Source organism: Tenrec ecaudatus, chromosome 4 (assembly GCF_050624435.1).
Source record: "Tenrec ecaudatus isolate mTenEca1 chromosome 4, mTenEca1.hap1, whole genome shotgun sequence".
NCBI lineage: Eukaryota > Metazoa > Chordata > Mammalia > Afrosoricida > Tenrecidae > Tenrec > Tenrec ecaudatus.
The window spans coordinates 56,996,956-57,022,628 of record NC_134533.1 but is presented as its reverse complement, the minus strand read 5'-3'; the positions used below and the strand labels follow the sequence as shown (position 1 = coordinate 57,022,628).

At 43.3% G+C, this 25,673-nt stretch overlaps 1 protein-coding gene across 2 annotated transcripts in view; it reads left to right on the top strand.

Moving 5' to 3' along the window:
• The first annotated feature begins 3,671 nt into the window (after nucleotides 1-3,671).
• The window catches only part of FAR1 (fatty acyl-CoA reductase 1), an 83,266-nt gene continuing 61,264 nt past the window's right edge, over nucleotides 3,672-25,673 (top strand). Inside the window, exons 1-2 of one of the 2 annotated variants that reach the window (XM_075546023.1) lie at nucleotides 3,672-3,981; nucleotides 9,363-9,465. The gene's annotated coding sequence lies outside the window, so the exon portion shown is untranslated. Of the gene's footprint in view, nucleotides 3,982-4,162; nucleotides 4,313-9,362; nucleotides 9,466-25,673 lie in introns of those variants that run through there. The other variant, XM_075546024.1, reaches the window with a different exon arrangement.

Below are 25,673 nucleotides of genomic sequence, written 5' to 3'. Positions count from 1 at the left end.
CAACGGCTTGATTGGTTTTGTAGGCGGGGCATGCAGCAGCAGGGTCAGCCTCAAGTGAACGTAGATTTCAATTTCCCTTCTGGCACCTAACAGCCGTGTCACTTTGGGCAAGCTGGCTCACTGAGCCTCGATTTCATTTTCTACAAAAGTCAGCTGAACAGGTCGATATTGCCACAGGTGATTGCGAGGATAGAGAGGAGACCCTTGCCAGACTGTGTTTAATAAAATGTCGACAGAAAAAAATATATCTTTTGAGTTAGGAAATGATATACGCACCAAGTAAAGTGTTTCCTCACAGCAAGAAGAGGTAACTGTGGTAACCTTTCTTAATATGGCTTTTCTACTTTCACCTCCACACTGTCTGCCGTCAAGGCAATTCTGACTTCCACCAAATGATCGGGTGGGGCTACACAAATAGGGAAACACTAGTGTAACACTAGTAAAGAGGAATGGTTAGTGTTTGTTGGTGTATTGGTTAAGAGTGGGGCTGTGATCCCTATGGTCAGCAGTTCAAAACACTTTTCCGTGGGGGGAAAAGATTGGGCTTTCAGTCTGACCCAGAGGGTCAGTATGGGTCAGCATTCAGTCGATGGCAGTGAATTTGTTTGTTTGTTGGCTATAAGGGGGCACCATTTTTGAAGCAGAGAAGAGAGAGAAATTCAGGGCCATCTGAAGAGCACGATCCAGATCTCTGAAGTGGCGGAGGCTGAGATTAGAGATTATGGCACAGAGCCCGTGGGACAGAGCAAGAGGAACAGCAGGCGATGGGGCTGTGGGAGACAGGCTTACTTCCTGGTCCAGGAAGGCAGCAGCCATGGAACCATGTGGACAAGAGACTGAGGATTGAAGAGACCTGACACCTGGCTAAGGAGGGGTGCTGTTGTGGACCAATGACAGTATATACCTTACTGTTCACTGATCCTGGCTTGTGGTCACTATTAATGTCCCTAATAACCCCCATACCCCTCACCCCCACCATTGTGAATCTTTTCTGTGAGTTGAGTGGGGCCATTGCAATGAATTATTGAACCCAGGAAAAAAGTCAAGTGTTGTGGGAGGAACAGTTGGTGTCCGAGTAGGTAAAAAAGGAGGAGGGTGGAGGCATGTCTGTCCTTTGCCTTGTGGCAATAAGGAAACCAGAGGGCAGATATGTCCTCTGTGCTGTTTATTGCAGTAGTATTTACACTAAAAGAATTCTTGCTTGACTTCATTTGTTTCATTTTTATGGTAATAAAATTCTGTGGGATTAATAAACAACTCTAAATAAAACATACACATATTTCGTGTTTATTCCTATGGATTTTTCTCAGGAACATGACACCTCCCTTTAGCCCAGGACCTTTTGGCCTGGTATGATTTACCTCCATTTTTTAGCACAGAGCTTCTATAGTATAGCATAGGTCAAAAGGCTTGTTTCTATAAACACCGAAAGAAACCAAACTCACTGCCATCGAGTCAATGCAAACTCACAGCATGTGTCCAAGTGTCAAACAGCGTGCACAGTGCTTAAGTATTAGCTGCTTGCCAGAAAGGGTGCCGAGTTACCAACAATCATTCTTCCAGACAAAGATGGCAACTCCTGTAAAGATTGAGAGCCTTGGGCACCTGTCAGGGCAATTCTACCTCACAGGGTCACCTGGAGTCGGAATCAACTCGGGTTCAAAGGGTTTGGCTTTGGGGTTAGAAGCAAATAAAGGTATCTAATGTTTGAAAAAAAATTCCAATGCAGTCAACCCTCACACATAGCAGCTCAACTTTCATTGTTTTTTGTTGAAGAAAAATGGGAAAAAGCAGTTGAAAAGAATAATTGGAACTGTTTTGGGTGTCTCTACACTTCCTGGATTAGATTTTGTTACAAACTTGATTGCATTCTATGAAGGCCATTACTTACTTTTTACAGGTGTATAAATCGGAATTTAAGAAGGATACTACATCATGGGGTATTCTCGCCATAGGACTTGCTCTAGCCACGAGCTTACATTGGGTTGGAGAGAACCAGTGTTTCATCTTTACTTTTTACATCTGTCTTCAGAAAGCACTCTGCCCATCTGCTAGGGTTCCTTGATGGAGGCACATTACACTCACAATGATAAATCAGGTATGTTTCTGCTCTCAGTTCTGCACCAGACTGTCTACTAGACAGGGTGCTAGGAGTACCCTTCTGGCTCCCTGCGCAGTCATCCCTGAGGGTGCAGCTGCGCTAGCTTTGTCCACTGTGCTCTCCTCCGGGAGTGATAGCACTTGGTGGTGGACTGTGGGTTCTCTGTGAAGAAACCCTGGTACTCACATTAAAGAGCAGAATTCAGGCCTGCTACGTCATAGGTAATTAATTTAGTAAACTTTTTCAGTTGGGTACATCTACGGGTGCTTTTGTGCCACTCAGACGTGTGGCTCAAACTGGCCGGAAATACCCATAGGAACACCACTCTGACCCATCCTGGCCCATCCCACAAGCACTCATCCAGGTGTGCTACATGCCTTGTCTGAGAAAATTACTTTCATCATGAATGCTCACAATCCGTCTTTTACTATACTTTCGGAGCACTGAGCTATACACACAGTGAAGAGAGTCCACACCTCTTCAATGTCCATCTCAATGAGTTTTTGCCGGTGTAGAAACCAAACCAAACTCATGGTAGGGTCCATTCTGACACTTAGGGGCACAACAGAATTCGTTTTTCGGTGCTGGAAAAGTTTATAGAAGCCACGTGCCTTACTTCTCTCTGCCACAGAATGGCTTCTGGATTTGAACGGCCAGCCTTTCGGTTATAAAGGGTTACTTCGTACATGTCTACTCATATACGTATCTATAACTACAACCTTAAAACGTTGATAACAAGAATGTTTCAAGCTCCTTCGAGTTCCTTCTTTTTTTGAGGCAAATCTGTACATTTTACATTGTACACATCACGACCATGTTGACGTGTGCTTTGGGGTCGGTTCGGATGCCGAAACCAAACTCCCTGCACACGGGTCGATTCTGACTCATAGCGACCCAGATACGAGTACCAATCAACGCAATCCTGTAACGATGGCAATCGAAGTGAAGTAGGCATGTGTTTGTGTGAACATATCCATCCATCTCCCCCCAACCAGTGTTTGCACTTCTCTCACAGTGGATTCGTTTGTTAAGAAATTACTTTGCAGGAAGAGGAAGTGGACGGTGGAAAGATTTTGCCACGAGTTGCTTAGGGTTGGGGAAGGCACAGGCTTGGGTTCCTCCCTCCTGGGCTCCAGGCGCTACCGGAGCGACCACTTGTACCGGAGCGAAGCCCATCTGGGAGGCAGTACCCCGGGCGGGTCCCTGACAACTGCGAGTAGCCCGAGGGGCCCCTGAAAAGAACCGCCAGGCCCCACGTAGGCAGTGTCTGAGCGCGACACAATGGCTACCCCCGGCGTCCCGCGCCGCCTCGCTGCAGCCACCCCACCTCGTAAGTGGGCGCCCTTTCCGCGCTACAGGAGTCGGGCGTGGCCGCGGGTGCGACCGGCCCGGCGCCGGGCGGCCAGAGGGGGCGCTGTCGAGCCCAGGATGTAGGGGCTTTCCAATTGGCTGAGCTTTCCCCCTGCGGGCCGGCCGGCCACAGAGCCCACCTCCCGGCGCTCTTCGCGCCCCCTCATTGGCCGTTCGCGACCCCACCGGCTCGAGCTCCCACCCCTCTCCGGCCCAGATGGAAACAGGCTCCGGGAGCGCGGGGAGGCCCGAGCCGGGAGGAGGGTGAGCGGTCCTCCCGGTAAAGGGGCGCGAGGAAGCCAATCGCAACGAGTCGTGGAAAAGAGGCGCCGCGCCAGCCAGTAACATCTCGAGGCTGGGCCGGGGCCGGCTGACGCGAGCGCGCCCCGCAGCCAATGGGCGTGCCGCTGCCCATCCGCTCCTCGGCTGCCGGTCGGGGGCGGTGAGGAGAGTGAGGAGAGCGCGACGGCGCAGGCAGGGCCATCGCTGGACGGCCGGGCGGAGGGCGAGGCCTGAGGCTCTGCGTCGAGGTGAGAGCCCCGGGCGCCGGGCTGCGGGCCGCCTCCGCGCGCCGCCGGGGCAGCGGCTGTGGCTGCGGGAGCCAGTGCGGCAGGCAGGGCCGAGGCGGGGGCGACGACCCAGCGCCCCGCCCCGCCCCCGCCTCCCCCCGCACCCGCACCCGCGTCCGCTCAGTGCGAGGGGCGCGAGCTTCAGCCCGGGGGGTGCTCTTCGCCACTCGGCCTGGCCGCCGCCCTGCGGAGAGCCGGGGCCGCCCGCGGGGCAGCAGGGAAGGGCCTGGTTAGCAGCTGCGGAGCCCGGGGGCGCCTCCCGGGGTGGGGAGGCCGCGGAGAGGTGGCGAAGGTGGGGCGCGGTGGTTAACGGGGAAGCCAGCGCGGGTGCAGGAGGTGGCTGGGAAAGGAGGCCTGCGGTGGAAGGATTCGGGTCTGGGGAGGAAGAAAGTGATGGGCAGAGGGTGATGGCCAGAAAAGGGTGTCTGGGGAGAAAGATGTGGAGCCTGCGAGCGTGGCTAGCCTCTTCCGAATAGAGCTTGATCGGGCTGAGGCGGGGAAATAGGCTGGGAGTAAAAGGAAGGACGGGCTTGGATTTTGAAGGTTACGGACTCTAGGCAAATTAAGACGTGTCTGCGAAGTAACGCACAAAACTCTCTCTCTCTCTCTCTCTCTCTCTCTCTCTCTCTCTCTCTCTCTCTCTCTCTCTCTCTCTCTCTCTCTCTCTCTCTCTCTCTCTCTCTCTGTCTGTCTGTCTGTCTCGCTCTCTCTGAAACCGGAAGATGACTGAGAGAAGGGCTTAGGTGCGTGTGGATGGACGCTGTTGGACGAGGAGGCGTTAGTTGACTAGTTAGAAAGTTTACAGAAGTAAAAGGTAGATTTGCGTGTGGGCAACCGAAGGATGTGGATCTTTTATGAGTAGATGAGCTGGAGCCACTAATTGGCTTTGATAGATGCAGAGACAGAAGAGCCTGATGCCTTCAAGACTAGCACTGAGCCTTGTGAACCCTGGCTGCTGAGTCGATCACCCTCCCCCATCACAGCCCATCTAATTGCTTCAGCAGCAAACAAATCCACCCTTTCAGGGTAATGACATACACATTGTTTGATTTTTGCAGGGCATTTTTAAAACCTAGAATTTATTAAAGATAGCATCAGAAGGTTCTTTGTGAGGAAAATTTGCTCTTAGGTGGTTTCTCAACGATCTTACTGGGTGTGCATAATATGTAATGCATATAAATGATACAGGGTCTCTTACAGCAACACAAGTCAGAATTACCATGTATGTACTGCCCCACTGCCATTGAGATTCTGACTCTTAGTGACCCTATGAGACAGAGTAGAGTGGTACCATGGGGTTTCCAAAGCTGTAAGCCGACAGCCATATTGTCCTCCCACGGAGTGGCACTCCTGGGTTCAACCCTTTCACTGACAGCTTTCACTGACAGCTTAGTGCCATCACACCAGGGCTCCTGCCAGCGTGTAGGATCAACTCTATGTAGTGGAATTTGAATATGGATCTTGGCATTGTTGGGAAGTTCGTCACAGTCCTAGAAATAGTTTTGTGGCTAAACCAGTTCAGAGTTCTGTGTGTGTGTGTGTGTGTGTATGTATGTATCACTATTATGTGGCTAAACCAGTTCAGAGTTCTGTGTGTGTGTGTGTGTGTGTGTGTGTGTATGTATGTATCAGTATTATGTGGCTAAACCAGTTCAGAGTTCTGTGTGTGTGTGTGTGTGTATGTATGTATCAGTATTATGTGGCTAAACCAGTTCAGAGTTCTGTGTGTGTGTGTGTGTGTGTATGTATGTATCACTATTATGTGGCTAAACCAGTTCAGAGTTCTGTGTGTGTGTATGTATCACTATTATGTGGCTAAACCAGTTCAGAGTTCTGTGTGTGTGTATATCACTATTATGTGGCTAAACCAGTCCAGAGTTCTGTGTGTGTGTATGTATCACTATTATGTGGCTAAACCAGTTCAGAGTTCTGTGTGTGTGTGTGTATCACTATTATGTGGCTAAACCAGTTCAGAGTTCTGTGTGTGTGTGTGTGTGTGTATCACTATTATGTGGCTAAACCAGTCCAGAGTTCTGTGTGTGTGTGTGTATCACTATTATGTGGCTAAACCAGTCCAGAGTTCTGTGTGTGTGTATGTATCACTATTATGTGGCTAAACCAGTTCAGAGTTCTGTGTGTGTGTGTGTGTGTGTATGTATGTATCACTATTATGTGGCTAAACCAGTTCAGAGTTCTCTGTGTGTGTGTGTGTGTATGTATGTATCACTATTATGTGGCTAAACCAGTTCAGAGTTCTGTGTGTGTGTGTGTGTATGTATGTATCACTATTATGTGGCTAAACCAGTTCAGAGTTCTGTGTGTGTGTGTGTGTATGTATGTATCACTATTATGTGGCTAAACCAGTTCAGAGTTCTGTGTGTGTGTGTGTATGTATGTATCACTATTATGTGGCTAAACCAGTTCAGAGTTCTGTGTGTGTGTGTGTGTGTGTGTGTATTTATGTATCACTATTATGTGGCTAAACCAGTTCAGAGTTCTGTGTGTGTGTGTGTGTATGTATCACTATTATGTGGCTAAACCAGTTCAGAGTTCTGTGTGTGTGTGTGTGTATGTATCACTATTATGTGGCTAAACCAGTTCAGAGATCTGTGTGTGTGTGTGTGTGTGTATGTATGTATCACTATTATGTGGCTAAACCAGTTCAGAGTTCTGTGTGTGTGTGTGTGTATGTATGTATCACTATTATGTGGCTAAACCAGTCCAGAGTTCTGTGTGTGTGTATGTATCACTATTATGTGGCTAAACCAGTTCAGAATTCTGTGTGTGTGTGTATGTATGTACCACTATTATGTGGCTAAACCAGTTCAGAGTTCTGTGTGTGTGTGTGTGTGTGTGTGTGTATGTATGTATGTATCACTATTGTGTGGCTAAACCAGTTCAGAGTTCTGTGTGTGTGTGTGTGTGTGTGTATGTATGTATCACTATTATGTGGCTAAACCAGTTCAGAGTTTTGTGTGTGTGTGTGTGTGTATGTATCACTATTATGTGGCTAAACCAGTTCAGAGTTTTGTGTGTGTGTGTGTGTATATGTATCACTATTATGTGGCTAAACCAGTTCAGAGTTCTGTGTGTGTGTGTGTATGTATGTATGTATCACTATTATGTGGCTAAACCAGTTCAGAGTTCTGTGTGTGTGTGTGTGTGTATGTATCACTATTATGTGGCTAAACCAGTTCAGAGTTCTGTGTGTGTGTGTGTGTATGTATGTATGTATCACTATTATGTGGCTAAACCAGTTCAGAGTTCTGTGTGTGTGTGTGTGTGTATGTATCACTATTATGTGGCTAAACCAGTTCAGAGTTCTGTGTGTGTGTGTGTATGTGTGTATGTATCACTATTATGTGGCTAAACCAGTTCAGAGTTCTGTGTGTGTGTGTGTGTGTATGTATCACTATTATGTGGCTAAACCAGTTCAGAGTTCTGTGTGTGTGTGTGTGTGTGTGTGTATTTATGTATCACTATTATGTGGCTAAACCAGTTCAGAGTTCTGTGTGTGTGTGTGTGTATGTATCACTATTATGTGGCTAACCCAGTCCAGAGTTCTGTGTGTGTGTATGTATCACTATTATGTGGCTAAACCAGTTCAGAGTTCTGTGTGTGTGTATGTATCACTATTATGTGGCTAAACCAGTTCAGAGTTCTGTGTGTGTGTATGTATCACTATTATGTGGCTAAACCAGTTCAGAGTTCTGTGTGTGTGTATGTATCACTATTATGTGGCTAAACCAGTCCAGAGTTCTGTGTGTGTGTGTGTATGTATTTATGTATCACTATTATGTGGCTAAACCAGTCCAGAGTTCTGTGTGTGTGTGTGTATGTATTTATGTATCACTATTATGTGGCTAAACCAGTCCAGAGTTCTGTGTGTGTGTGTGTATGTATTTATGTATCACTATTATGTGGCTAAACCAGTTCAGAGTTCTGTGTGTGTGTGTGTGTGTATGTATCACTATTATGTGGCTAAACCAGTTCAGAGTTCTGTGTGTGTGTGTATGTATTTATGTATCACTATTATGTGGCTAAACCAGTCCAGAGTTCTGTGTGTGTGTGTGTGTGTATTTATGTATCACTATTATGTGGCTAAACCAGTCCAGAGTTCTGTGTGTGTGTGTGTGTGTATTTATGTATCACTATTATGTGGCTAAACCAGTTCAGAGTTCTGTGTGTGTGTGTATGTATGTACCACTATTGTGTGGCTAAACCAGTCCAGAGTTCTGTGTGTGTGTGTGTGTGTGTGTGTGTGTGTATGTATGTATCACTATTATGTGGCTAAACCAGTTCAGAGTTCTGTGTGTGTGTGTGTGTGTATGTATCACTATTATGTGGCTAAACCAGTTCAGAGTTCTGTGTGTGTGTGTGTGTGTGTATGTATCACTATTATGTGGCTAAACCAGTCCAGAGTTCTGTGTGTGTATCACTGTTAAGCTTTTCTCTTTTAAGCTTTGGAATTTTTATTTCTGGGTTGTGGGTCGAGGACAGGGCAGTGAGGAAATAGTAGGGAAGAAGGTGACCCATTGTCAGAGTTCAGTAGATTTAAATGGGAAGAGATGATAAGCACTGAAGTATGATTTTTGTTTACCGCTGAAAATATACCAGGGGGTACCACCCCCAAAGAAATGGATTTTTATTAAAGCTATATATTTAACAAAATAACCTTATCACCTTCAAAGTACTCTCCATTACACTTAATTCATTTGTCAAATCTGCGATTCCATTCTTGGAAACATTTTCAAACTCATCTGTTTGGATGGCTGACAGCACCTCCCTCTTTTTTCCCTTCACCTCTTCTATGCCATCAAATTGCTGCCCTTTCTTGTCCCTCTTCATTCTCTAAAACAAAACGTTGCACAGAGTGAGGTCGGGTGAGTCAGGTGCATGGGGCACGGGAGGCATGCTGCTTTTTTGCCAAAAACTGGCATACTGAGACGGCTGCTTGAGCAGGTGCATTGTCATTGTGGCAAAACCAGTACCCCGTCTGCCACAAATCAGGCCTTTTTTGGTCACAAACTGTCACACAATCTTTTCAGAACCTCTAAATAGAAAGCTTGATTAACAGTCTGACGTGGTGGAATGAACTCTAAATACCCGCCTCACATCAGAAAAACAAATGAACATCGGTTTTTCAGGGGCATGGGTGGGTACCACCTCGTAGTTAAACACCTATTGACAAATGTAAATTACCCTAGTGTCAAGGACAGAAGCCGCAGTGGCCATTTTTTGTTTAGGGTGTTCCCAGGGGACTTTCCTTTAGAATGTCGAAATAATTTTTGTGAAATAATTTGTGGGTAACACTATTAACTGAGGTCACATTTTACCTTTAGTATAAACAGCATACCTAAGTGGTGAGGTGCTGAGGCAACTTGGAGCAGAGAAGTAATCCATCTGAGTGGTGTGAAGTCAATCAGGACGAGTACCCAGAAGGAGGTGAGTTTTAATTTATCCTTTGGTCAACCATACATACATACAAACCAGAAACATTTTTTAGCTTTTTACTGAATTATGTTAATAATTCTGCCAAAATTTGTTGAATGCTACTATGTTGGACAATACTCTAAGTTTTTTCAACAGCATCTCATTTTATTGATCCTTATTTTATAGGCAAGGCCCCTGAGTGTTAGAGAAATTTAGCTTGCCCCAGTGTCATGCAGCTAGTAAATGGCAGGGCTGAGATTGACACAGTCGATAAGTAAGTGGTATATTGAGTTTCTTTTAGAAGCCAAGGACTGTGATAAGTAATAGGGATTCAAATTGACAAAATCCTAAAGTGAGACCTGAGCCATTTTAAAAAAATCATTTTATTAGGGGCTCATACAACTCTTTTTACAATCCGTACATACATCATTTATGTCTAGCACATTTGTACATATGTTGCCATCATCCTTCTCAAAACACCCACTCTCCACCTGAGCCCCTGGCATCAGCTCCTCATTTTCTCCACCCTCCCTGCTCCCCCCTCCCTCCGAACCCTTGATAATTTATAAATTATTATTTTATCATACCTTACACCATCCAATGTCTTCCTCACCCAGTTCTCCGCTGTCCATCCTCCAGGGAGGAGGTTACATGTAGACCTTGTCATCTGTTTCCCGTTTCTCCCTCACTCTCCCTCCACTTTCCCGGTATCACCACTCTCACCACTGTTCATGAGGGGCTCATCTGTCCTGGATTCCCCGTATTTCCAGTTCCTATCCATGCCAGTGTACATCTCCCGGTCCAGCCAGTTATGTAAGGTAGATTTGGGATCATGATAGTGGGGGGGAGGAAGCATTCAAGAACCAGAGGAAAATTGTATGTTTCATCATTGCTACACTACACTCTGACTGGTTCGTCACCTCCCCACAGCCCTTCTGCAAGGGGATGTCCAATTTCCCCCAGATGGGCCCTGGCTCCTCACTCTGTACTCCCCCTCATTCACAATGCTATGATTTTTTTTTTTGTCTTTGATTCCTGATACTTGATCCCTTCGATGCCTTGTCATCTCACAGGCTGATGTGCATTTTCCATGTGGGCTTTGTTGTTTTTCAGTTAGATGGCCTCTTGTTTATCTTCCAACCTATGGAACCCCTGATTCTATATATTTTGACAACTGGGCACCATCAGCTTTTTTCACCGCACTTGCCCTTGCACCCACTTTGTCTTCAGCGTTCGTTTCGGGGTAGGCTGGTGTGCTTCTTCTTTGTGAGCTTTGTTGTTTCTTAGTTAGATGGCCACCTGATTGCCTTCAAGCCTTTAAGACCCCTGATGCTATATCATTTGATAGCCGGGTACCATACCATCAGCTTTGTTTGTAACTTTTGCTTATGCACCCACTTTGTGCTCAGCGATCTAGTTGGGACAGTCCAGTGTGCTTCTTTCATGTGGGTTTTGTTATCTCTCAACTAGATGGCTGCTTGTTTATCTTCAGGTCTTTAAGACTTCAGGTGCTATGTCTTTTGGTAGCTGGGCACTACCAGCTTTCTTCACCACATATGCTTGTGCACCCATTGTCTTCAGCGACTTCAGGTGCTATATCTTTTGGTAGCTGGGCACCATCAGCTTTCTTCACCACATTTGTCTGTGTACCCATTGTCATCAGCGATTGTGCCAGGTAGGTGAACATCTCAGACTGCCGAATTGTTAGAACAAACTGCTCTTGTGTTGAGGGAGTACTTGAGCAGGGGCCCACTGTTTATCTATTTCCTTAATACTAACCTATAAATATATGTACATAGATCTATTCCCCCCTCATCGTATATAAATACATTTACATCTTTGTATGTCTGTATTTAAATCTCTATGACTACTCTTTGCCTCCTAGTTCTTTCCTCTGTTTCTTTGTACCTTCCTCTTGTCCCACTATCATGTTCTGCCTTCATTAGGGTTTTAGGAATCGCTCTCGGTTACATTGCCCTTGATCCAGCCCTGCCAGACCGCCCACACCCTCCTTGAGACTGATGTTGGATCACTTGGTATTCCATTGTCCTTGAGCTTGTTAACATCCTCTTCTTTTCCCCCGCCACCCCTACCCCATGTCCCCCCGGAACTGTCATCCCACTGTTCTCTCTTCTGGCATGCTTACTCTGTCTGTCCCTTCCAGGTAGACATGCTGTGTACCATCACAAGATTGAGTACCACGAAGCACCAACAGAAAGTAAAACGGTAGCTACAACAACACCACCACCACCAACACACACACACACACACACACACACTCATAAATACTTACACGTATGAATAGTTCAGGGTCTGTTTGTTGTCCTTCACAGGTGCTTTCCAGTCAAGTCGCATGGGGTGCCATGGCCTGGCACTGCCTCTATCCCTGGGGACTTCATTGCTCTGCTCCCCCCGCTGCTCTGCTGCATGCCCTCAGGGGCTGGCTTCGGCGTTGTGAGCTCATGGTGGGCACCATTCCCACAGTGTGTCTCTAGTGTTGTCCCCAATGGTGCTATGGGTCAATGAGGAACGCTGTGCCCCATGGTCGGGTCGGCCCTGTGGTCATCTCTGTGCATTGCTGTTCTGAGCAGGAACATTGTCCTCAGGGCTTGGTGAGGCAGGATGTGCGTCACTCTTTTCTCCCCCGCCCCCTCGGGTCCCCTCATTGGCTCCTGTGTGCTCTGACCAGACCAGTCCCTCTTCCCCTTTTCTTGAACTGTAGCGACAGTGCTGTCCTCTGAAGCAAATTCTTCTTGGGGGGAGGGTAGTGCTGTCCACTTAGCTGGTAATGTGGCCAGCCCCTCAGGCCTCTCTCGTTGGTTCCCTGCTTCATGTCAGTGTGTTGCGTTCTTGTCTTGAACTAAGCCATTTTTAAGAGATGAGCAGATTTAACAAAAGAGTTCATAAAGGAGAAAAAGATGAGTCGGAGAGATTTTTGCAGACACCGAGGAATATGAGGTTAAAGTTTTAAGAACGTAATCAACAGCAAACTGTAGTTGAGAAATTCAAGATCAAAGTTTAAGGTCATGTATTTGAAGTAAGTAAAAAAAGTAATGAAAATTTAGGCTGAAGAAACATTTAGTAGAAAGTATCCTATACAAAATGAAATATTAGATAAAATAATTATGGCTAAATTCATAGGAAAGATGTTTAGTTTTTTGTGGTGGATGAGAACTGGGTGATTTAAAAGTGTTTGCATTTTTCATATTTGCCAGACTATCTAAAATGAGCATATTTTATGTTAATGGGAGAAGGGCATTACACTGAAACGAGATGATGATGAGAGATTATGAGAAGTCTCTAGGTTACAAAGGTACTCTTGTGTATCAACTCTCGTAAAGCCTGCTATATTACAATTTTGAGGTATACAAAATGGCTTTTGATAACACGTGCACAATTTTGCTACTTTTGACATAAAAAAAATCACTGTATATTTTAGCGTACCTGGAACTGTTTCTTTAATGTTTCTTATGCATAGAAAACTTTCAAACTAACTGCCATCGAGTCAGTTCTAACTCATAGTGACCCTATATGACAGAGTAGAACTGCCCCAGGGGGTTTCTAAAACTAATATGTCGTGGGACTAGACAGCCTCATCTTTTCTCCCAAAGAGCACCTGAAGGTTTTGAACTGCTGGCCTTGCAGTTAGCAGCCCAATTTGTAATCCACTATACCACCAGGGCCACCTTTATATTAAACACTAAGACAAACATATGACTGACTGCATCTAAGCAAACATAACTGTTCGGACCTGGCTGCCATTCAGTTTGCAGGTCGAGGAGCAGAAGTCCCTTGCAACTTCGCTCTGCCTGTAGGAGAAGGGGCTCGTCTGAAGTGTGTGTCGGATAGCGAAAAGATGATTTTCTCCATGTCTGTCCATACCGGCTACTTGGATGGGCACGTTCCCCTCTTGTAATGACTGGGTTATAAACATCCGCAAACTCTGAAATTGTACATGTGAAAGATAGCATTTGCTTCATCTAAGGGATGAAATTGGTGAAGCACTTCAAATCATTGCGAGATGGTCTTGACTTTCTTGGACATTTGTTTTCTTAGACTGTAATACAGGAATGTAAGGCTAACACACACACACACACACACTCATGCAGTTGAGTCACGTTAACTGTTGCTTTTGCTCTCATACCCTCCTCCTTCCTCCACGTTGGCTCTGTAGTTCCTCTCTGCAGGGTTTGCCATAGGTGTTTTGATAGCTTTTCAGACACTATGAAAGGATTGAATTTGCATATAACTGGAATAAATGCTTATGTGCCAGTTTCCTGTCCCCTTTTGAAAGGGGAAAAAAGGCAAGTTTCAGGAAAATAAGCTTTTTTATTGAAGAATTATCCTTAAACTCAAATGAATTTGCCGTAGGATCTGTATAGAAAGTTACTCAGATTTCTACAGTGGAGAAAGAATCTTGTAAGTCAGAAATAAGACTTCACTTATATAAAAATAATCCATAAGGATATGGAACGAAACTTAAAGGAATTCTTATTTCAGTAGGATCTGTGCTATGTTTCCTTAATTTATTATCAGTTAATTTTTCAAAATCTCATAAGTTGAGTATCCATTTAATTGGTGAAGAGAATGAGCCAGAGAAGCCGGTACCTTTGAGAACTGCGTGACAGAACTGGCTTTCACAGCTTTCTTTTTCTCACCCCAAATTTCATGCTTAAGAGACAAGTAGCAAGAAAGACTTGCTTGTATTATTACCTACAATTGTTGTAAAAAGATGTTTAAATAAAGCTTTAGGTATTTAATAACTATTTGTAACCTTAGAACATGGGACTCATTTCTCTGTGTGGACTTGATGTGACCTGGGACACCAGCTCTAAAGAGGCGTTGATTTTTGTTGTCTAACTGGGTGCACTATTTCAGTTTCTTGGTTTAGAAGTTCTGGCTTTCAAATCTTAGCATATTTTTGGAAATGAAGATAAGTTCTACAGTGCCTTATTTCTAAATGGACATGCAATGGATACTGTGTCTTAACGTTAAAAGTGTCTCAGAATTGAGGAAGTATGGTATATGCACATAGACTTCATACATTGCTATCTTACCAGTTTGTTGTGTGCAATTTCTTCCAAGCCCAGCCTGTTCCTCTTTCTTTTGCTTACCAATAACTGCTTTCTTCTTTCGTATGGCATAATGGAATCAAATAGATATTAATACTCTAAAACAGTTCATTCTTTTTAATGATTATTATGGTGTAGAAAACTTATTATGTTGTAGACAGTCTGTATTGAGCTGTGAATCATTAGATTGGAGTTTTTTCTTTTGTTAGAAGCTTGATGTGTAATTTAAGGCAAGGCACTTCCTTTTTCAGGGCTTTAGTTTCCTCCTCTGTAAAAAGAGAGAGGGAGGGGAACTCTCAATTCTTTCCAACTTGAACAAGCAGTATGCTTTTCTCACTAAAAAGTAGGTACCTCAGATGGGAACTGGAAGCACAGGGAAGCCGGGACGGATGGTCCCTTAGGACCAGTGGAGTGAGTGGCGCTACTGGGAGGGAATAGGGAGGGTGGGTTGGAAAGGGGGTACCTACTTCAAGGACCAGCATTTGACCTCCTCCCTGGGGGACATACAACAGAAAAGTGGGGGAAGGGAGACATGGGACAGAGCCAGATATGACAAAATAACAATTTATAAATTATCAGGGGTTCATGAGGTGGGGAGTAGGGAGGGAGGTGAAAAAATGAGGACCCGATGCCCGGGGCTTAGGTGGAGAGCAAAAGTTTTGTGAATGATGAGGGCAATGAATGTACAAATTTGCTTTACACAATTGATGTATGGATCGAGATGGGTGGTGTATGAGTCCCTAATAAAATGATTTTTTTAAAAAGTAGGTACCTTAGATTCTTCTCTTACAAACCATATTTATTGTTTCTTCTAATTCTTTCTTTCACTTCATCTCCCTTTCCCCCCTTGTCCTTTTTTGTGGTAGACTCTTAAGGATTCTGCCAGTCTTAATTTATTAGAATTAATTTTTTACGTACTGCCATGATTGGTAGTAATATAAATATTAAATAGTTACTATGTTAGGCATTTATAGAAAATGCCCCATCAATAGTGAATGAATGTGTTATCTGGGTTAATAAAAACTTACTTAATGTGCCACCAAAAAGCTCAAGACTCAATGAAAGATAATTCTGTTGAAAGAATAAAGTGTTAATAAATTAGAGTAAATACATAAAAGAAAGCTCTGGACCTAAAATTCTTTAGGAAACTACCCATTCTTATGAGGGAGGCAAACGTCTTTATATTTTTTACCATGGAAGGTTGCCAACAAGCAAAAACACAGTAGTATGAGGAGGCTTCAAATATTTTGTGGGAACATAGAGTGTCAGGGGAAGCCAGCCCCTAACACATCATTACGGGTCCGGTAGGCGCAATTGTACAGCGATAATAAGTAAAGATCATAGTAAAGTCATAGAGAGCATGAGAGATAGAAGTGAAGTATAGAAATAAATGGGAGTCAGACACATTTCAAGGTAGCATGCTCACCTCAGCTCCACTTGATGGTCCACGTGGAGGGACAGAGTTTAATGGTAGCCCAGGCCCCTTTTATATTCTCTGGGGACATGCAAGCCCCCTAATTACAGGTGAGGACATACATCACAGGAAGGGGCTGTACTATAGGTAATACAGTAATGGGAAGGGGTGGTCTAGGGAAATACATGCAATAGGAAGAGGGATTGGTGGTAGACATGTGACAAGATGGGCGGACCCTAGATTCAAGATGGCGGCCTAACCTTGATCATCCTTGGACAGGTTTGACCTCTCAGGTCTCCTCCAAGGAAACAGACAACTACTCTCCTTATCAGAAGGGAGTGGGCCCTATTTGTTGTGGGATAAACAGTGGTAACTACTTGCTCTAGATGGTTGATAGCTCTCAGGGAGAATAACCCCTGACCTACTTCTGATGACCTCCAAGTATAGTCCTTCCCAAGCAGCTGTCTGGCATATATTTGGAGGAGACAGCTTGGGAGAAACCCTTCTTTATCCCACAATAGAGTAAATAGAAAATGTAATTTCTCTCAGAACTTTTTAAAGTTCCCTCATATACACCTCAATAACTTTTAAACCATCACTAACTTGTGGACAATCTTGCTTCATTTCTACCTCCATCTGCTCTCCTCTTTATTTTAAAGCAAATCCCAGACATTCTTACCATACAGCAAAATAAGAATAAGACGAGGTGTGTTAATGTAAATGAAGCAGAAATGTGTTTTGTATATTTTAGCCCTTTGTGCATTATATTGTGTTAGGCAAGCAAAGTTAGGGAGTATGGTGAAGGGTAAAGCAGAGACTTAGAAAACTGTATTTTGGCTCCAAAGAGTAATTTCCAGTTCTGTCTAGACTCCTGTTGTTAGATGCCATCAAGTTGGTTCTGACTCATAGTGACCCTGTGCACAACAGAATGAGCCACTGCCTAGTCCTGTACCATCCCCACCATTGTTCTTAGTTTGATCCCATCGCTGCAGCCATTGTCTGTTCATCTAGTTGAGGGCCCTCAACTTTCTCAATGCTCCTCTACTGTAGCAAGCGTGATGATCCTTCTACAGGAACTGTTCTCTCTGGAAAGCATGTCCAAAGTACATGAGATACTGTCTCACTGTTCTTGCCTCTCAGGAACACTGGGGTTGTCTTTCGGGACAGATTTCTTTGTTCTGTTGGCAGTACTTCGAAGATTCTTCACCAGCAATACAATTCAAATGCGTGATTCCTGTATTCTTCCATCTTCTTTATTCAGTGTTCACCTTTCACAGTTATATGAGGCCATTGAAAATACTATGGCTTGGGTTAGGCACACTTTAATCCTCAAGTAACATCCGCACCTTTCAACTCTGTAAAGAGGGCAGCAGAGTTATCCAATGCGTTATGTCATTTGATCTCTTTACTGCTGCTTCCATGAGCATTGATTGAAAATATAAGCAAGTTGAAATCTTTGATAACTTCAGTCTTTCTTCCATTTATCACAGTGTTACAATTGACTATTGCTCCATTTGTGAGGATTTTGGACTTCTTTTTTTAATCATTTTATTGGGGGCTCATACAACTCATCACAATCCATCCATCCATCCATTGTGTCAAGCACTTTTGTATATTTGTTCCCCTCATCATTCTCAACACATTTGCTTTCTACTTGAGCCCTTAGTATCAGCTCCTCATTTTCTCCCCTCCCTCCCCGCTCCCCCCTTCCCCATGAACCCTTGATAATTTATAAATTATTATTATTTTGTCATATCTTACATCATCCAATGTTGCTCTTCACCCACTTCTCCGCTGTGATTTTGGACTTCTTGACCTTGAGTTGTAATCCATACTGAAGGCTGCAGTCTTTGATCTTCATCAGCAAGTGCTTCAAGTCCTCCTCACAGCAAGCAAGGTTGTGTCATCTGCACAGGTTGTTAATAAACCTTCCTCTAATCCTGATGCTGCATTCTTCTTCATAAGCTCCAGCTTCTCCAATGATTCGCTCAGCATATAGATTGAATGAATATGGTGAGAGGATACAACGCTGACACACATCTTTTGTGATTTTAAACCATGCGGTATTTTGTTGCTCTAATCATATAACCGTGTCTTGATCAGGTACATGTTCTGCATGAGCACAGTGAAGTGTTCTGGAATTCCCATTCTTCTCAAGACTATCCACAGTTTGTCATGATGCATACAGTGAAATGCCTTTGCATAGACAATAAAACAATAAAGATAAAACCCTAGCAGATATTATTGACATAGGAGATCTTCTCTTGCATTGGTGCTTGGAAAAAGTTATTTGCTGTAGTGCAAATTAGGACACACTTTTTGTATTACTTGGCTTATTCAGTTAAAAAGCCTTCTAAATACCTTAGGACCACAGGTATTAGTGAACCCATTTAGTCTAGAATATGTACATGCATTTCATTTAAATAGAAGTACTTGACAGTTGTAAGATTACCTTGAACAGTCTAGTTTAGATCATTTGTGCTTTTGTACAATCCTTAGCAGAAACATTGATATATAAGAACTCCTTAGCATCATTGTATCTTATTACTTGGAAGTATTCTACAAATAAAATCTGAAAGTGTGTTCCTTAATGTAGAGGTTCTTAGCCAAAGGCCATAAGCCTCTCTGCGCATATGATCAGAGTTGTGCTCTGGCCTCAGCAAAATATGCATACAGAATTATTTCTTAAAAAGTTTCATGGGATCATTAAGACACTCAGAACCTATCAAATATCCTTGGGGCATGGATACGGTGGGACGTCCTATGGATCCTGATCCTGGTATAATAACCCATTGTGTAATGTGTAGGCACAATGTATAATGATAAAATATAACTGAATCAGGTTTTTGTGTGTACTTTTCATGAGTGTTTTTAATTATCAGGAGTGATAAAATCATAAAGCAGATTATAACAAATGCATAATTAAAAAAATAGGCTAATTTTAAAATACATTCCTAGGGAAAAATAAGCTGTAATCACCTTTTAAAAGATGCTGGAATGAAAGTATTGCTGAAGAGTTTGGAGTAGATATGGGAATCTGAACATGTGTAATTGCTGTCACGAATTAACAGGAAGTAGAGTATACGAGGTTAGAATAAAGAAAGCCATACATACATATTTTCTCCTGCCTACAGTGAAAACACTTCTCTGACCTACCGACCCCTATGGCTCATATCTGTGCTGAAATCACTCCTAGAAATAATGCAGGGCCTTAGACAAGTGCATTTTCTAACAAAGAATTCATTCTTAGTGGGACCCTAAAATCATTTGCACTCTTCATCTACTAAGTTTGATGGAGATGATCTCAAATGTATATTTCAGAAATAGTGGCATTTAAAACGTGTGGGTTACACTTTAAATGTAACCATAGTGATGGTTAGCCTAAGTAGAAGCCTCAGACGAAGTAGGTGGTAACGGGGCACTTGGCTGTGTGGGGCAGTGCGTGGACACTAGGGAATAGCAGTTGTATTGCCCAACGGTGATAACCCTTTGACCTGTTGGAGTTAATAATTCTCTTTGTATCTAATGTATTACTAGGAAATGACTTACTCCAGTAGATAATGGTTGAAATATAGATTTTGAGAGTCTGATAAGGTTCAGATTCCTCTTTAATAAAATTAATGAATGATTACAGAGGTTGATTGATTGACTAGAGGCCAGTCAGTAATGGTTATCCCAGGGTGACTTTTTTTTGCCCTTACTTTCCCTGAGTTTTAGTAGTTCTGTTGTACTTAATTATTTTGGTCCTTTTTTCCTTCTATGACTGATTTTCAATTGATAAATTCACTAAGAACCCCCTGAATTTGCTAGTGCTTTTAATTTGCCTTTCATTCTTACTTCAGTCTTATTTTGGGTAGCTTCTCAAGAGCCTAAATCAATTTCATAGCTGAGAAATAGAGAATCCAAAAAGTCATCAATAACTTCCATTTCTTATAATTTCATTAATTTATAAGAATGCAGATTGCTCTTGCTTCGGTGGTGGGCTGTAAAGAAGGTGTACCCTGCCAAGGACTTCATAGAGTTCCCTCTCTTGTGCCGCCCTCATAGCCCCCACCCCCCACTACACCCCCACCCCTCTGGTCTGATCCCTGCCTGGTAGCATTAGTTGTAAGCATATCTGTGAACCTGGAAAAATTATAAAGGTAAAACAGGAAGAGACTTTAAAGACAGAAATTTGTTAATTGGATTGATTCATTTGAAAACATTCCCAGTAGAGACTGAGGAACCATTGATATCTAAGTTGGAAAAGTTGCTAATACTAATCTCCCTTTGTCAGCTGGGGTGGAGGTAGATGGGGAGTCATAATACAAGATATGTACTAAGGCCCAATGGGTACCTATCCTATATGTAGACACAACCTATATATACAACATAAGTTTAAACTGCCCGGCTTGATTTTTGAACAACATAAATTTGACCTTTATGGGGAAACGTATTTTAAGATATTGTGATGCTTTTCATCTCTGCCAGTTGTCTCTTGTAAATTTTGTACCACAGTAAAGAATGCTCTTTTGTGGTTCTTGCATATTTTTCATCATGTTTAATATAAAACTGAACCGTGAATACCATAGAACCCATACAAAGTACTAATGATAATGCAAGAAGTGCTCTCAAGAAGCAAAGAAAAGCCATGACATAATAAGAAAATACTGAATTGCTTGATATCTATTACAGATTGAGATCTGTGGCTGGGGTTGGCCCACCATTTCAAAATAAATGAATATACTGTGTGTTAGTCCAGGTTGACTAAAGAAACAAATCCTGAGACCTCATATATATGTAAGATAGAGTTTTATATCAAAGAGTAATTATATATTAAGAAAACATCCTAGCACAGTCCAGATGAAGTCCATAAGTCCGATATTAGGCCATTATGCCCGATACTAGTCTATAAATTCTTCATACTCAACACAACACATGCAATGATGCCGAATACAGGAAGATTCTAGGCCTGTGGGTGGAAAGGAAAGTGGATCCAGTGGCAATGGAAGGATCTGGAAGCCAGGGGTCTGGCTGCCATCAGCATTGCAGACAGAGAGTGTGTGTGTCCGCCTCCAGGGAAGAAGACTGGGAGTTTCCAGAATCCTCAGAAGGCCATGCCCACACAGCGGCATCATTTCTTAATACCTGATTGACAGGCCCCTTCACTCAAGTTGACAAGAGATTATGTAACTACCACATACTGTAAGGACTTTACAACTGGAACAATAGGTAATATCATAAGTGAAGAAAAGCTTGAATTTGTCAAGGATTTTATCTTGCTTGGTTTCACAATCAATGCTCATGGAAGCAGTAGTGAAGAGATCTATCGATGCATTGCATTGAGTAAATTTGCTGCACACGATTTCATTAAAGTGCTGGAAAGCAAGGATGATACTTTGAGGACTAAGGTGTGCCTACCAAGCCATGCTATTTTCAATTGCTTCATATGAATGTGAAAGTTTAACATTGAATAAGGAAGCCCAAAGAAGAATGGATGCACTAGAATTATTGTGCTGGTGATGAATCTTGAAAATACTGCCAAAAGAACAAACATATCTGTCTTGAAAGGAGTATAGCCAGAATGCCCCTGAGAGTCGAGAATAATGCGATTTCATCTCCTGGGTTTTGGACATACTGTCAGGAGAGACTAGTCCCTCGAGAAAGGCATCATGCTTGAAAAAGAAACAGAGGAAGATACTTAAAACAATGAGTTGACATCAGTGCCTGCAGCATTGGGCTCAAAAGAACAGTTGTAAGGTTGGGTCAGGACTGGGCAGTGTTTCCTTTTCTCAAGCATAGGATGGCTAGGAGCTTTTAATACCATTATTTTCCCTGTAGTGCTGTGAAATCTGTGAAGGGCTACCCTTAAGTAGAGGTCACAGGTTTCCTTTTCCTCATTTTTAAGCCTTTGACATGCTAATACCTTTGTTAATCTCCTGCTCCTGAATAGAGAGGTATACAGTGTCCTAGCCCATTTACTACCAGGATTTGGAAAATGTTGCAGGGGCACTAAGAGCCTGCTATTAAATCCAGTTTTGTAAACAGATGCAGCACAGGGAAGTGGCATCAGATAAGGAGCTGTTAGGGTTTTACAGCTACTGGGGACAGCATACTTGGGCATCATGGGGCGGTGAAAACGAAAGCGACCTTTGAAAAGATGGATGGCATAGTGACTGCGATGCTGGCCTTGAGCATAAGAACAATTGTGAGGACCGCACAGGACAGGCCGTGTTTTGTTCTGTTGTACATGTGGTCACTATGAGTCTGAACCTCCTCAAAGACAGCATCACCACCAAGGGACAGCACATGCTGTAGCATCAGACTTAGTCTTAACTGCTTCTATTGTTGTTAGGGGCCTTTGAATCAGTTCCAACTCAGCCACCCTCAGACAAAAGCAGGATTCTCTGTGGCTATCTTCGTAGTCATTGTGTCAGTGTATCTCCTGGAGGATCTTCCTCTATTGCAGTGGTTCTCAACCTTTGGGTTGTGACCCCTTTGGGGGTCAAACAACCCTTTAACAGAGGTCGCCCAAGACCATTGGAAAACACAAGTATTTCACAATATATAATTACATATTGTTTTGTGATTAATCACTATGCTTTAATTATTTTTAATTATCTTCAATTTGTAACCATGAAAATACATCCTGCATATCAGATATTTACATTGTGATTCATAACAGCAAAGTTACAGTTAGGAAGTAGCAATAATTGCACAAATGTGCTTGACATAATGTATGTATGTATGTATGTAATGTGATAAGAGTTGTATGAGCCCCCAAAAAAGGATTAAAAAAAAAAGAACAACTTAAAAAAAAAGAAAAGAATGTTATGGTTGGGGGTCACCACAACAAGAGGAACTGTATTAAAAGGTTACGGCATTAGGAAGGCTGAGAACCGCTGCTCTAGTGGTTACTTGTTGGGCAGCAATCTGCACGGTCTGCAGTTCAAAACCACCAGCTGCTCAAAGGGAGAAGGACTTGGCTTTCTAATCCCCTAAAGTTACAATCTGGGAAACCCACAGGGGGTCTCTGTGAGTCAGTATCGACTAGATGGCTGTGAGTTTAAGACTGAATTAATTGACTGCTTCTATAACTGGTAAAATACCCCCAATTGTTTTGATTTTACCAAATTGTTCTGAAGGATTTTTTTTTCTCTGAAGGATATTCTTGTTTACGAATACAAGATTTATGATCCAGGTTTTGGATACACCTGTATGAAATGTAATTATAGTGAGTTTTACCCAGTATGTTAGACAGGGTTCTCTAGAGAGATAAAACCAGATTGCTAATTATTTTATATATATATTTATAAAGATAGATAACACAGGAAATGAACAGTTAAATTATATACAGATAGATATATAATACAAGAAATGAACAGTTAAATTATAAAACGGTACAAATGGCTCAGTGCAACTCACTCCCGGGAGAGAGTTGTGAGACACTGGCACTCCTTTAAGTCTTGAGGCCCTCCAGGTAGTCCTCTGTAGAGAGGACAGGCAGCAAACAGCAAGGCAGGTCACCATCCATCAGCCAGGTCACCAATAGTCAGTCCCCAGCTCAAGAGATGTAAATTCCAATTGTGTGGTGAAGCAGGTCTTAAAGGGTCCTCAAATTACAGCGACACAGTCCACAGGTTAGATGTCCCACAGGTAGTGTAGCTTGCAAATTGAGGCACAGAACAAGCAAGGCAGCTGCACACTGGTCCGATGATCAAAGAGTGAGAGATAAGAAAGGCTAGGCTTGCTGAGCCATTTATCTCTCGGCCCTTCAATTAATCCCACATGTGTTTATTGGCCAGGCTGGCACAATAAACTATATCAATCCACCCCTTGCCAACCTGGCACTTGTACACAATTCTTTAGCTACTTATATAATTTCCAGACATTGATGAAATAACACTTATACTTATCATCAATCATCTATCATGCATATAAATGAAAACACACTGAGTCTAATTGTATCTGATATATCATACCTGAACAAAGGAAAGATATCCAATAAGCACACATAAAGAAAATACACTGACAATGACAAACCTCGATTTTGCAGTTGATCATGTGGTCGTAACTGATAGGTAGAACTACCTTCTATTACTACCCATTCTGTATTACCTTTGCCCTCAGCAAGTACCTCAGCTGGCTGTGGTTTTTTGCCTGGTGGGGTGACCTAGGTCTTCATTCCTGGGTCATTGTAAGTCCTTTCAGGATTGAGTTACTGTAATTTACCATTTACTTTAATCACAGGGCATGGTAGCACTAAGAGTCGGCCTATGGGATCTCCTGGATTCCAGACATATTCTTTATGTAACACCTATCCAATTTCCCCTTGATAATCAGGATCAATCACACCACTTAGTACAGTGACATCCTTCCTGATCTGTTGATCCAAAGGCATGAGAAGCCCAAAGTGACCAGGGGGCATTCTCAGCTGCCAGTTCAGTGGAATCCGTGCTGTGTTTCCAGGTGGGAGAGTTCTTTCCTTCGGGACCAGGACCTCCAGGCTTGAAGAACACAGGGTTGCTGGGACAGGAAGCAAAAATGCTGCAAGTAGATCATTAGGAATAATAGTGAGTGATGCCAATCCAGCTTCCACCCCTTGGTTCCTGGACCCATAACTTCTGACTATTGGAGAGAGCACCATATATTGGCCACTGATTGAGAGCATATACAGCTTCCTGAAGAACATTGCCCCAGTCCCGCAAGTTGTTGCCACCTAGTTGGCACTGTAATTGTGTCTTTAGGAGCCAATTCTGATGAGAAACATGATACGACCAGTGGATTCTGTGGGAATGGGCCCATTGCCACACTGCATTTGCTGTGAAGTGAGTTCCTTGATCTGAAGCAATGCTATGTGGGATGCCATGGCTGTGGATGAGGCATTCTGTAAGTCCATAAATAGTAGTTTTGGCAGAAGCATCAGGTGCAGGGAAGGCAAATCCATATCCAGAGTAGGTGTCTATTCCAGTAAGAACAAAACACTGTCCCCTCCATGATGGAACTGGTCCTATGTAATCAACCTGCCACCAAGTTGCTGGTTGATCTCCCCGAGGAATGGTCCCATATCTTGGACTTAATGTTAGTTTCTGCTGCTGGCAAATGGGGCACTCAGCAGTGGCAGTGGCCAAGTCAGCCTTGGTGACTGGAAGTCCATGTTGCTGTGCCCATGCATAACCTCCATTCCTGCCACCATGTCCACGTTGTTCATGTGCCCATTGGGCAATAACAGGAGTGGCAGGGGAAAGAGGAGGACTAGTCTCTACAGTGCGTGCCATCTTATCCACTTGATTGTTAAAGTCCTCCTCTTCAGAGGTAATTCTTTGGTGAGCGTTCACATGAGATACAATTACCTTTACTTTCTTGGCCCATTCCGAGAGGTCTATCCACATACTTCTTCCTCACACCTCCTTGTCACCAATTTTCCAATCGTGGTCCTTCCAATTCCCTGACCATGCAGCCAAGCCATTAGCCACAGCCCCTGAATCAGTATACAGTCTCACATCTGGCCATTTTTCCTTATATGCAAACTGAATGGCCAGGTGCACTGCTCGAATTTCTGCCCATTGGGAAGATTTCCCTTCACCACTGATCTTTAGGGAGATCCCAGAAAGGGGCTGTAGTGCTGCTGCTGTCCACTTACGAGTGGCACCTGCATATCGTGCAAAACCATCAGTAAACCAAGCATGACTTTTGGTCTTCACTTAAAGTATGGTAAGGAACTCCCCAGGAGGCCGTAGGTGCAGACTGGGAGA